Below are 13171 nucleotides of genomic sequence, written 5' to 3' on the forward strand. Positions count from 1 at the left end.
ATTTGTTTTGTTTATTTTTTGAATACCAGACACTTACGATTAGTGACATTTACTACATGTGTTGAGTACATGGTAGAATGACATAAAATGTTGGTCACTATTGAGTTATAGCACAGGAAAAAGGTAATAACCTATCAGTGGGGATACACATTTCCCGCTACTGAGCGGAGAACAATAGCAGATATTCATAGTGCACGATGATATCAGCTGTGGACACATCACGTGGAACTGGGAGATAACTGTGATGTGGAAATACTGACTTTGAGCAGAAGGGTATCCTTGAAGATGAACACTGACTCCTGGTATCTGTGACTATACTCACCTGTTGAAGACATGAGTGTTCTGGGACATACAGAATGTCGGGACGACATTTGTTTTGGAGGGGAGAGTGTGAGATACATGATTAATTTGGGACTAGAGATACAGTACATGATTATTTTATTGTATTTCATTTATACCCCCCATATTTCATTATTTTATTGTATTTCATTTCATTAGGATGCTGTTTATATTATACTGGGAACTGGTTAAAAACGTTGCATAATGTACATTCACTGAAGTTGTTAAACACACTATCATTCTGGGTCTTGCACTGAAATAACGTCATTTTAGACAGGCACTCGTTTGGGCAGCTAACTGCACTCTGTGCGACGCACATTGGGGACAGCAGGGGTCCTTCCACTTCAGAATGGATCAGTGTTTCCAACGTGCAGCAGTGTTGCTGAAATGTGCATTTGTTGTGTGTTTACAGGTGAGAAATGACATGATAAAGTATATAAATGTAATTGAGGGATATGTTAGATGAAAGTATAAACTGAGGGGAGTTTCTGTGAAGCAAATGTGTGTGTGGAATGCATGTTGGTGACATTAGAAATGCTTACTCATTATGATACTTTCTATGAAGTCCAGTGGGGTAAAGAAGCTCACCTGTAGCCTGGAATGAATGAGATGTGAATGCAGTGTTGTGCAAAACGATTTTATTATGGTTCTACTTACTGTACCAGGGTAATGTAATGCAGCAGCCAGCAGTTATATATATTTCGTTTTTGGGGAAACAGTATTATTTTGATGTGAATGTTACTATGATGCCAAGGAGAATCTTTATTTTATTTACAAGATGAAAACGTTTTGTACTGTTATTATAGTAGTTTGATATATTTGATAACTGGTTGAATTTTGATACTGTATACAAGAGAGTTGATTATTGATTATTGCTATTTGATTGCTAACCAGGAAATGCACCTTATTGATTTTGATATTTAGACTATTTTGAGGATTTGAGATTTATTATTATTGTACTATTTTGAAGAATGGATCAGTGTTTCCAACGTGCAGCAGTGTTGCTGAAATGTGCATTTGTTGTGTGTTTACAGAGTAAAACCCTTTATACCTGCACACTGGAGTAATTATTTCTACCAAAATAACCAAGTGTGTAACACGGGCGGGCGGGCGGGGGGGGGGGGGGTTTCTGGCCCTGTTACAGATGTTGTCCAAAAATCATGCAGATCGGTACACAGTATCTCTTTAGCCGTTAAATGGAACGGGTATTTCTTACATGGATGCTCCTACATATTAGCATGCAAGCACCAGTTAGTTACTTTCCATCCCTCATATACTGTGTGCACAGTGCACATCCCATAACCCACACACTGCACATCATTTCGGAGCTCATATCTTTGAACGGGTAAGGGCTAGTTTTATACATTTGAAAACTTGTGAAACATTCTGCATTGTCAGTATAGGCCTACATTTTGATGCCGATACCTTTACTGAAGTACATTTTTATTACAGGACTTTTACTTGTAACAGAGTATTTCTACATTGCATAGGATACTTTTTCTTAAGAAATGCGAATACGGTACTTTTCCCACCATTGTGTAAAATGGTTTTCACAAAGAGAGGAGATGAAGACTGTTTAGTTATTGATTCCACTCCAAGGTCTGACGTGTGATTGTTAACAGTTAGAACAGCCGGTCTCATTTAAACTCGAGGCTTCAGTTGTGGTGAAGCCCCTCTATGGTGTCAGGCCATGTTGTTACCGCCCAGTTTCCAATACCTCTGTTGTTCTATTGATCTCTACAAGGACAGTAAATATGATTAATGCTAAGGGTACGGGGAACTCAAAGAGAAGTGTGCTGTGCACAGCAAAAGTTGCTGTATCGAACAATGTATTTCCTGTTTGATTAGATGATAAAAAATAAAAAAAATGGGCGCCTGCTGGCCTACTGGTCCAGGCGCACAGGCATGGATGCCTGGCGTCGCCAGTTCGATTCCCAATCTGGACGACCTTTGCCGCATGTCACTCCCCATCTCTCCCCCCATTTCCTGTCAGTCAGTCCTATCAATAAAGGCATAAAAGCCCCAAAAAATAAAAAATAAAATAGATCACGAAACCATGGTTTAGATTTAACAACCCACATTTTGTGTCTGTAGATTTGGAACAAAGAGAAGTTTTTGTAGCAGTAACCTTCATTATATACAGAAACTATTTATGCAGAATGCAATAATTGGGACAGTCACTTCTTACCAGAGGAAAAACGCATGGAGTGACGATACTGTAGCGACTACCTTCAAGTAGTAGATTAGCCCGGGCCTTGGCCAGCGCTTCCTGTTTCATTCCATCCAGGTGCATACTGGGAACGCTGCCATGTACACATCCCATGGTGCACGACAGTACAGCACAGCTGTGCAAGCCACCTAAAATTTGATTCCTCTTGTCGTAGCCTAGCAACGGTGGGTATTAACACGCGCAAGCTGGATGGGCGCAGCTCGGGTGCCAGTGGCAGCGCGGGCGCCTGGATGCAGCTCATTGGCAGATGACATTGAGTGAAAGCTGGCATTCTGAGATTAGGGGATCAGGGGGCTTCTCAGCCTTCTACGCAGGAAGTGGTATGAAATGTGGAGAGAGAAGAAAATCGATGCCAGGAGGGGCAGAGAGAGAGAGAGAGAGAGAGAGAGAGAGAGAGAGAGAGAGAGAGAGAGGGCCTCTTTTACACTTGATTCACAGATGTATGCCGATACGCTGCATGTAGAGCAGTGATACAGTGCACCAACCAATATTACATGAATTTCATTTGCATTTGTTTGTGTGTGTGTGGCTTCAGATGTAATGCATTTTTGTGGGAGGAAGAGGTATATTATGGTATTTCTACAAACTGTGTGAATGTTCTGTAAAGGCAGTGACATATTCTACCTGCACAATATACTGTAGGCCTTCATGATGTAAGTGGAGTTATAGACACTATAATAATCGGAGATGATATCTTTTCTCTCTCCTCAGATTCAACAGACGGCGTTTAATCATAGTATTGTACTAATGTTCTCCTTTCCACTTAGAATGGCTGGCACAATACATTAAATTCTTTTAATATACCTTTGTTTTTCTTTTTGTTTGATTTTACGGTGAATGAGACTTGTATTTCTTCCTAGTTAGTGGCACTGTGAGAACAGCAGAGACCAACCGAGTAAACATTCTTGACAGGCCAAGCATATACTTAGGCCAATAAAATCCATTGTGACTTTTGGTTCAGCTACTCAGGTTTGACTCGCAAGCTGTAACTGTGGCTGCTATTAGCCTGGTTTGAGCCTTGGGGGAATGGGGGGGAGGCTAGAAGGAGGAGAGGAAGGAGTAGGAGGAGGAGGAGGGGTCCTCCCCCCCCTCCCCCCACCCCCCCTCCTCCAAATGCATTGGCAGCTTCGCGAGCTTCTGTTCCCTGGACCGCCAGATGCCTCGCGCCACATGCTTCAACCACTTTGATTTCATCTCGGTGCAGTTGTTGATCAGATCCGTCTCCGTTTGACGCAACCTGCCTCCCGTCCTCCTCCTCGCAACTTTCATCTTTCCCGAGGCAGGCCGGCATGCGGGCGGGCGGGCGGGCGGGCGGCCGCGGCTGTCTTCGAGGTGTCACACGGTGATGTGCCGTGTCCATCTGGTCTACTGTACTGCGTGTCGCTCTGGGGCCTGGATGAATGACTGAATGTATGAATGAATGAATGGCCAGGCCGCTCCGCTGTGTGTCCTTTATGGTTCTCAGCGGTGCTGCTGTCCAACTTTGATTCTTTGGTTATTATGGAATGGTGTTCCCTGCTGAGAGCAGGCCCAGAGGAGGAGGAGGACGGGGGAACCAGACTCACAGAGAGTGTGAAATCGGCGGTCGTGCGACGGTGTCGCGCGCCCCCTAAAGTAGCAGATCTACAATTGCTTCACGATGCGTTGTTGAGTTTGTAGATCGGCTGTTCTTGGTCACACGCACACACCGTTACGATTACCGTACATACTGTATAGTATACAGTAGATTGGGCTTAACCCTGCAGTACTTGAATTCCAGCAGCAGCCCGTCCTTTTGGTCTTTGTGTGTGTGGGTGTGCGTGTGCATGTATGCAGAGAGTGAAAGGTCTTCACAAGAGTATTTAGTGTGTATGTTTGTGTGTGGGTTTGTGTGCTTGTGTGGGTGTGTGCGTGCACGCGCGCCTGTGTGTGTGTGTGTGCGCGACTGTGCGTGTGTGTTAGACAAATGTGCAAATCTTTATGGATTTACACATACTGTACACATGCAGCATTCTATGAATGGTGGTCATAAATATATGGACTGTATAATCCTACTGGTATGTGACATGACACCACATCCGACAGCAGCATGGAGTTTGTAATATTCTGTTATAAAGATGGTAAAATAATGTGTGTAATGACAGAGATGCTACTAAATGGGGGGTTATCCCTCTGTGGAGGGTTTCCTTCATCTCTAAAAGCTATTGACCCTTTCCCCCCCCCTTGTTTCTCCCCCTGTACTTAAAGGGCCCCTAAACTGCATCCCACTCACAGGGGGATTAAGCAGGAAAAGGGCAACCGGGATCACCGGGAGTGACTGACCCCTGCTCCGCTGGCGATGACGCACTCAGGCAAGCCATGAAACGGAGGAGCTCAGCGACGTGACACCATGAGGAGGTGAGGATGGGAGAGACCGCAGAGGGGATGGCGTGGAGGTGGCGTCGTTTGGATTTTCCCAACGTGTGTCCTGGGAATCCGAAGTGAGGCCAGATGGCGCTGGGGCTGCCTTAGCTCTCGGGGAATCGCGGGGCATACGGCGGCGCGGGTAGAGATGTGTGGCAGAAGGTAGCGGGGAAGCAGTGCCGGGGTCATCCGCTTGATGTTGGAACGCACCCCCGAAGCGATTCCTCCTACCGTTCCCTTTGAACGGTTAGGCGGCGTTCACCCGCACAACTGTGCCACTCACTCCTCTCTGGTCCTTGACGCGGGGCGAGGTGACTTCAAACGCCGCGCTATTCCCCCGCTGCCCCGAGCCTCCTGAGCTCCGAACATATGTTATCGGGGACCTGATGAAAACGCCGCGCCAATAACGTGTCAGTGGGCGCCGCACGTGGGGACATATGTGTGCCGTTATATATGCCGCCCTCAACTTTCATTTCATCCATCGCATAATTGACGTGCCATGCGGGCGCTTGCTTACGTCACCGCTCGTCTTATCTATGTGGCGTATAGCCTGTGTATGGTAAAGCGCGCCATTAAAACAGCCAATTATAGTCTTCAGGTTTTCGGAGCCAGATGTCCAGCATAATCTGGTTAGCACTAATGGACAGATTTTTAAACAAGTATAATTATTCATCTGTAAGAGAGACGGAGGCTAATATGTGATGTTGAATACGTGTGACAGGTGTTACTACCAATTCTTTACCGATCTCTCGTGGCCCAAATGATGTTTTGGCATAACTGCCGTTAATCAATAGTTGCAGTTCATGGGTGTTTAACACTTAATATACAAAAATATCTCAAAACTTCTCAGTGTGATTTTTGTATTCAGTCGTCTTTTGTTCCATTTTCTTCAAAGAAAATTAAACTGAAAAGAAAAAGGATAAGGGAACCAAAGGACAAGAAGCTCCAGTGGCCATCATCAGTACACCTGACACCACTGGCCTCTGGTGTCACACCAGAGGCCTGTGGCTGTCTGGCTGACCCCCTAACTACACCATTCGTGGGCACATAACATCTCTACATTCATGCAGAGCTCCAATAGGTTGACTTTAAGTGGGACACAACTCCTCACGTGCATGTCGATAAGCTCCCCTCGTTTCTGAGCCGAATACCAATTTAGATTTCTCTGTGCAAGTGCTTTGGGAGGCCAAGAGTGACGTTGTGTTGGTTGTTGCATCTCCATGTTCGTGGATAGACTAAGATCCCTCCGTTCTTCTCATTAATTGTCCATCTGTCATGTTGGCAGTCCCCCATCGGTATAGAGTTAGCTATGATTAACATTTAATCTATATGATTTTCTAATAAGACCACGAGTGCCAGACTTGCTAATGATTGATTTGTTCGCCTCTCCATAATGGCTCATGCTGTTAACTGAGATGTGTTTAACACTCAAATACCTGGAACGCGCCCGAGTCGCATTAGATTTTAACCACTTTAACCATTATGTTATGCTTTAACTACTGAAAAATAGCAGATATACAAGCTCACAGCGCGGCACCGAGTGCCGCGCTGCGAGCTTGTAGATCTGCTATTTTTGAAAAATCGTGAAAGTGTGTGCAAGTCTATGAATATCTTTGACCCAATCTTTGACCCGACTTCTAAATCCTTCCTCTAAATCAGTGGTTCTCAAACTGTTTCTTGTCAAGGACCCCCAAAAGTGCAGGTATTTGGCCACGGACTCCCATCTCAAAATATGTTGTTCCAGGGACCCCCCAGAAGCAAATATTTGAGTTACAAATGTTCGCTTTTAAATAGATATATTCAAAGACTTGCAAAGAAAAAATCATGATTTTTCAAAAATAGCAGATCTACAAGCTCGCAGCGCGGCACTCGGTGCCGCGCTGTGAGCTTGTATATCTGCTATTTTTCAGTAGTTAAAGCAGTCAATAATCCTAGGCTTAAATGGGTTAAATGTGTGGTCATTAGGCGGGTATTGTTTTGTGAATTTGATGGAATACTATCGCGTAATATACATCTAACTATAGATGTTTCCCTCTGCGATCGGTGTTGTCACACGCGGTATCGGTGTAAATGCACTGCCAGTCTTACAATAAGTGGTGCTAATATGTTTTCATAGACCAGAGGAGCATTTGTTGTTCAGTGTAACCGACAGAGAATATTGTATTTTTCGTTTGTCAAATTGTTACTTGGTTCAAATGAGAGTTGATAAAAAAATAAACACAGCACAGGTGCGCACACAACAAAATACACCTGATGCACACGCACACTCATAGACGCACGAGCGTTAGCGTGCATGTGCGTGCGTGCGTGCGTGCGTGCGCGCGTGCGTGCGCGCACACACACTCACACACCAGGTGTTCTAGTTGGAATGGATTTAAGTGTTTATTTATCATACCTCATTGGTTTATTTTATTTTATTTTTTCTGTGTTGATGTAGTTAAGGATGCGAGTGATACAGGCTGGAGAAGATTGCGAGGAGATGATGATGTTAGCTGGATGTAAGATGAAGCCAGACGGATCCACCGAAAGCTCTTACAGAGGTTTGCAAATACCAATATTGTATAATGATTTCCATATTGATTTGTACAAAAAAACATTTTCGCACCGGCTGGATGCTCTCCAACTCATTTAGGGCTGAAATGACCAAACGAACATATTTCATTTATTCTCTCTTTGTCAAATTCCGTCCTACTAAAAACCATTGTGTAGGTATACAATCTATCCCATTTCTCACAGACATAACAAATGCCAGTAGACAGGGGTGTATTGTGTCATTATTGCCTATATGGGCAGTATAGCTCTGGAACCATCCCACAGTCACACGCTTACTCCCGGAGACATCTGCCATACATGGCAACGCGGATAGAGATGTTGGCTTGCGTTCAAGCCTCTTTCTCTTTTTTTTTCTCCTCCTTTTCTCCGAGAGCGCCTTTTGTTGGTGAACGGCCTATTGTGGAAGGCTAGGGAGGATGTTGTTTATGGCCCACTGTCACTGCTGCCAGTGTAGTGCCGTGGCCCCCACAAGCAGGGCTAATGAGATACAGTTGTTATCAATGACAGCCGAGGGCCACGAGGAGCTTGTATCAGCAGCCCTCGCCTCTCCACTTATAGATCCACACAGAAGTGTGAAAACATGAGGGGTGATGGGAGATAATGCTACTGTACTGTAGATGCTGTATACCAGTGGTTCTCAAGCTTTTCAGGCCGTGACCCCCCAAAATAATCACATTTTAACTGGGGACCCCACCACCCTGACGAGCACTAAGCGTTGAGTCATTACATTTTGTATAACACGGTTCTATTGTGAATAGCAGATCTACATGCTCACAACGCCTCGCAACTATTTTCACAATTTCTGCCTCTTAATATTTGACAATTTGGACAAAGTTCAATTTGTAATTTTAGAGGTATTAAATAGTCCTTAAATTGTCACTTTAGAAATGTGCAGATACCCTCTATACACTTAAACTCTAAGTTGATTTGTTTACTGTTGAGTGAGAAAACAAGGTTTCACATTAAGTTAATCATCTGGGGACCCCCCAAAATAATTTGGGGACCCCCCCTGGGGGTCCCGACTCACAGGTTGAGGACCACCGCTGTATACCGAGGTGAATTCCCAACGTGCACATGTTTTCATTTGCAGAATGAAGAGAGTCAGTGTTGATAACTTTAAAAGTAACACCGTGAGCCCACAGAACAGTTTTCGAAGATGGAGTCACCCGTGTGTTTTAATTATTTTCATGCTACAGTGTAGTTCTGTGTGGAAGCCACAAACGAATGATGTTCACTTCAGATTGTAATCAGTGATTTTTTTCAAGATGGAGAAGTGACTATACAGTACTTGTACTTCAGGGTTCCTATAAATACTAAATACTGAGTGAGTAAATGCAAATTCCAGACTATAGAAATGTTGCTTTTAAAAGCTTTCTTACATGTGCACCTAACTTTAGTTTAACCACCTGAATCCTAACATTGCTATTCTGCATGTCATAATAGGCGAACATTCATCAAAAACCCACCCAGTGTGAAGTGAGCGGTGCCTTTATATACATGTATGCTCAGTCCCGCGAAGCTTGGCCAATGCCAAGCTGTGTGGGATATACGGCCAGACACACACACACACACACACACACACACACACACACACACACACACACACACACACACACACACACACACACACACACACACACACACACAAAGCCAGATGTAGGAGCGGTTAGCACAGCTCAAACATAGGTGAACATTCTGTGAAAATGGCTGATCTGGACATTCACAATGTGTCTCAATGCATTGTAAGCTTGTAGATAGGATATTTTTTTAGCCAAAGGATTTGGTATAGAGGGAAAAAGGAGAGGACCACGTATACTGTGGGGCTTTTAAGCCGTGACATCATTTTGTAGGCAGAGGAGAACTCTGCCCCCAGAGCATCTGTCCCTCGCAATTTCAACAGATCCGAGACAAAAATAACGACTAAAGTATAATTCTAACACTTTCCTTTCAACAACAAAGAGAAGAAAAATGTGTAAATAGTAAAAATAGTAAAAAGATTCACGGAAACTGGGGGCAGAAATTCTCCTCTGCCTACAAAATGATGTCATACTTAACAGCCCCGTTGTTGGGGGACTCGGTCATCAAAGTATATCGTCACTGTCGGGCAGAAACCTTGTATCTCCAAGTTTCAAATGTGTATGTTTTTTTTGTTAATTAAGGCCTACTTCATCATACAAGACTGTTGCACAAAACTAGTGAAAATAGCAGATCTGCAAGCACACAACGCCTCACGGTGCGAGGCGTTGTGTGCTTGTAGATCGGCTATTTTCACAATTTTAAATCATTTTTAAAATGATAAATACAAGTAGAATGGTTTTGGAAAACAGCAATGATTTAGGGTCTAAGTGGTTCAGTCTCGGCCCAATACTCAGTTCCTTGCTCTCCCTCCAGTGTCCATACATCCAGGTAAGATCTTAGCATATAGAACTCCTAACCAATCTGTAGGATTAGTGTTCTTCTGACACGGACCTTTTGTCTGAACTCTGAACGCTTCTACGTTACTCAGCGACCCTCCCCCCCCCCAAGTCGGTACCGTGAATTGTTATCTCGCAACTCAGACCGGAACATAAAAGCAAACCAGTGGGGGTGCCACAGCCTTTTAGCCGATATCCGTATTGGATGTGGCACGGCATCATAATTGATTTGTTCCAAAAACCAGATGAGTGAGCCACTATGCAATCTGCTCTATATGCCCCCAGATAAGCGCAAAGGAACACAAATATCGCTTTGAAGTTTATCCAGCAATTATATGCGGTATTTGTGGACAAACACCATTGTTGGTGGGAATTTAGGGTCGACACTGAAGCCTCTATAGATGATTTATTTATTCATTTGGGGATGGGGGATTGGGTAAAAATAGGCAAAAATTCATCGGGCTGCAGAAAGCTCCTGCCCAGCGGGCCCAGTGAAGGCTTAAACGCAAGCAGGACGGTTGCCAGGTCCTCTTCTTGGCCATTGTGCTTTAATTAACCTACATAGGAGCCGAGTGCTCAAATGTGCCAGTGATAGATAAGGCCCCTTGGATGATTGATTTATTTACCGCACGTGCTAGTGATTTCCATAACATTACTGCCCCAATTACGAACGCGCAGAAGTCCATTAGCAGACGGCCTCAACGTATGTATGGCCACGCATGCAGTCCTCGCCTAACGAGCGCCCCGCTATGACGGAGGGTCCATGGCAGGCCTCCTCAACGTATATATACGCAACCTAAACGAGGACGGCACTATGGAAGGTCTTATGAACGTGGCAGCGTTGTCCAAAAAGGAATCGCCTTGCCTCAAGGTGACCCACAAGGTCATACGCAGGTTTTCCTGCGAGGGACAGGGCGGTATGATCACAACCGGCACGATGAGAAGGGAAGAAGAATCCGCCAAATGTCGAAGACATTGAGACTTTTTTTTTTTTTTTTGTATCTTAAAAAGAAAACCCTGGCGTCGACGCCGGGCTCGGTGTTGTAAGGTGAAAGACTGGCACGTGTCCAGCGCGGCAGTCGCGAAACAAGCTCTGATTGCAGCTCAACGTCTCCATCAGAGAGCACTAGAAGGTAACGGTGGGATTAAAATGGGCACTGCTGGCACATCTAGGCGGGCAGAGTTTTTTTTTCGCGGGGGCCATTGTTCCATATGTGCTCCACCTGCGCCTCTCTGAGCCTCGCGCCAAGCGCACGGCCGGCAGGCTGTACTGCCATCCCCGTTGATTGGAAGTTGCCATGGCGACGCTGGAAGCCAGGGATGAGATGGTGGTGGTGGGGGGAGTGTTGTCGTGGAGGGTGGGGTAGCGGTGCTGTAAATCTCAACATGGTATTTTTTCTTTTTTTTTTCTTTTTAATTTAGGGGAAATTGGCAAAGGAAGTGTAGTAAATGAAACGGCGTTAATAATAATTCACATATGGGACAAAACACAATTAGGATTTTTTTTCTCCTCCTTTCCTTTTCTTGGCTACAGGCCTCGAACCAGCCAAGCTCGCTCAGAAACGGGATCCCATCAAAAGCACCCAATGCTCTGCTCCCACAAACACCCACCTACCCATCCACCCACCCAGCAGTCCTCCTGAGCGGAGGCAATATGACTCTATCTGATAATGATGTTTATATGATGGAAATAATATCACTGAGGATTATCGCCGGACGCAGAGAGCAGCGAGATGGAGACATCACTCATGTATCGATGCCTCGCTTCGCTCGTATACCTCCGTCCACAAACTGACTTCTCTTATCGCTGCGCTGCAAATGGATGGCGAAGAGTGATTCAGTGATGTGGTTTAATAGACACACACCCAACAAACCCCCCTCCAGAAAAAGAAACAAAAAAATAAATATATATATATTTTTTTATCTTAGAGTTTTGTGGTCCTCAGATAGATGGCGTGTCGGGGGAGTGCAGGCAGAGGGGGAGGAGAGGCGAGCAGGAAAGCTCACCCGTAGATTTTAATAACGCCATGGCCACCATCCAGCTACAGCAGAGAGCTGGGATTGGCTGATCCCTTCACACTCTAGCACCTGGAGCAGCGTGTGCGTGCGTTGCGCGCGCGCGCTGGGTTTGTGTGTGTGTGTGTGCGTGTTGTGTGTGTGTGAGAGAATGTTGTCGAGGTTGCGGTATTGGAGGCGTGATTCAAGCGGAATTAAAGGCCCTCACCTGCATCCGAGTGAAGAGGAAAAATCATTAAAACAGTTTCAGGCCAAAAAGTGCCTTGCATAAAAAAAACGAAAAAATCCCAAAAACTTTTTAGCATAAATCCATTCAAAGTTGGTCTTTGTGGAGAGGATTCTTGGCTGGAGTTGGAGGTTTTGAGGTTCTTTTAATAGAATAAAGTTGGAATAAGATTTTAAACGGCAACGACCCTTGCAGGAAGTTTATGGGAGATATATAGGCCATCCACAGAGATGTACTCCCACTTCTCCATGGCAACCCAAGTACCATGGAAACCATGGAGTATTTGGAAGTGATCACTGCACCCCCTGGTGAAAAGCGCCTGTGTAAATATGATAATGCACGTTTTTTGCGTGTGTGTTGTCATTCATTTCACCCTATAATCCAAAAGCCAAACCCCCCCAAACTGGTGCGGTGATAAATGACTTTGTGTGTGTGTGTGCGTGTGTGTGTGTGCGTGTGCGTGTGCGTGCGTGCATGCGTGTTTGTGTGAGAGAGAGATTGGGGGAGAGAGGGAGAGAGAGAGAGAGAGAGCGCATGTGCGCGTGTTATTTAATTGTTCAGCTGTGGGGATTTGGAGTGTTGTCCAGTGCATTAATACCTGCTAAAAAAAGAGCTTTGCTCCCAGTTCCAGGCATCGATAAACTGCACACATTGAACAGTTCCTGTCAATGATGTTCTTTGATTTGCTGATTTCTAGCCTTTTTAAAACCCCGGCAAGACTGCACGTGTAAGCATTTGCAGACCCAGGAGACATTAGCTGATTTATGATGTCAAGATAAAAGAACAATTAATAGATTTTTGTTTGAGAGGACACGGTGGCGCTGCAAATGAATCATTGTAGAAATCCATTGCTTTGCAAAGAGCAGTGTTCTGCCTTTGGAACATTATTGCCATAATCGTAAATTTTTACCCTTTTTTTAAATTCAGGATTTCACATGTGTACCAAATGTAATATCCTAGGTAATGTGTAAGTGGTTTTGAGACACTAATCCCAAGTTTGCAGGGAGTTTT

Source organism: Nannobrachium achirus (genome assembly GCF_963921795.1).
Source record: "Nannobrachium achirus genome assembly, chromosome: 14".
NCBI classification, from domain to species: domain Eukaryota; kingdom Metazoa; phylum Chordata; class Actinopteri; order Myctophiformes; family Myctophidae; genus Nannobrachium; species Nannobrachium achirus.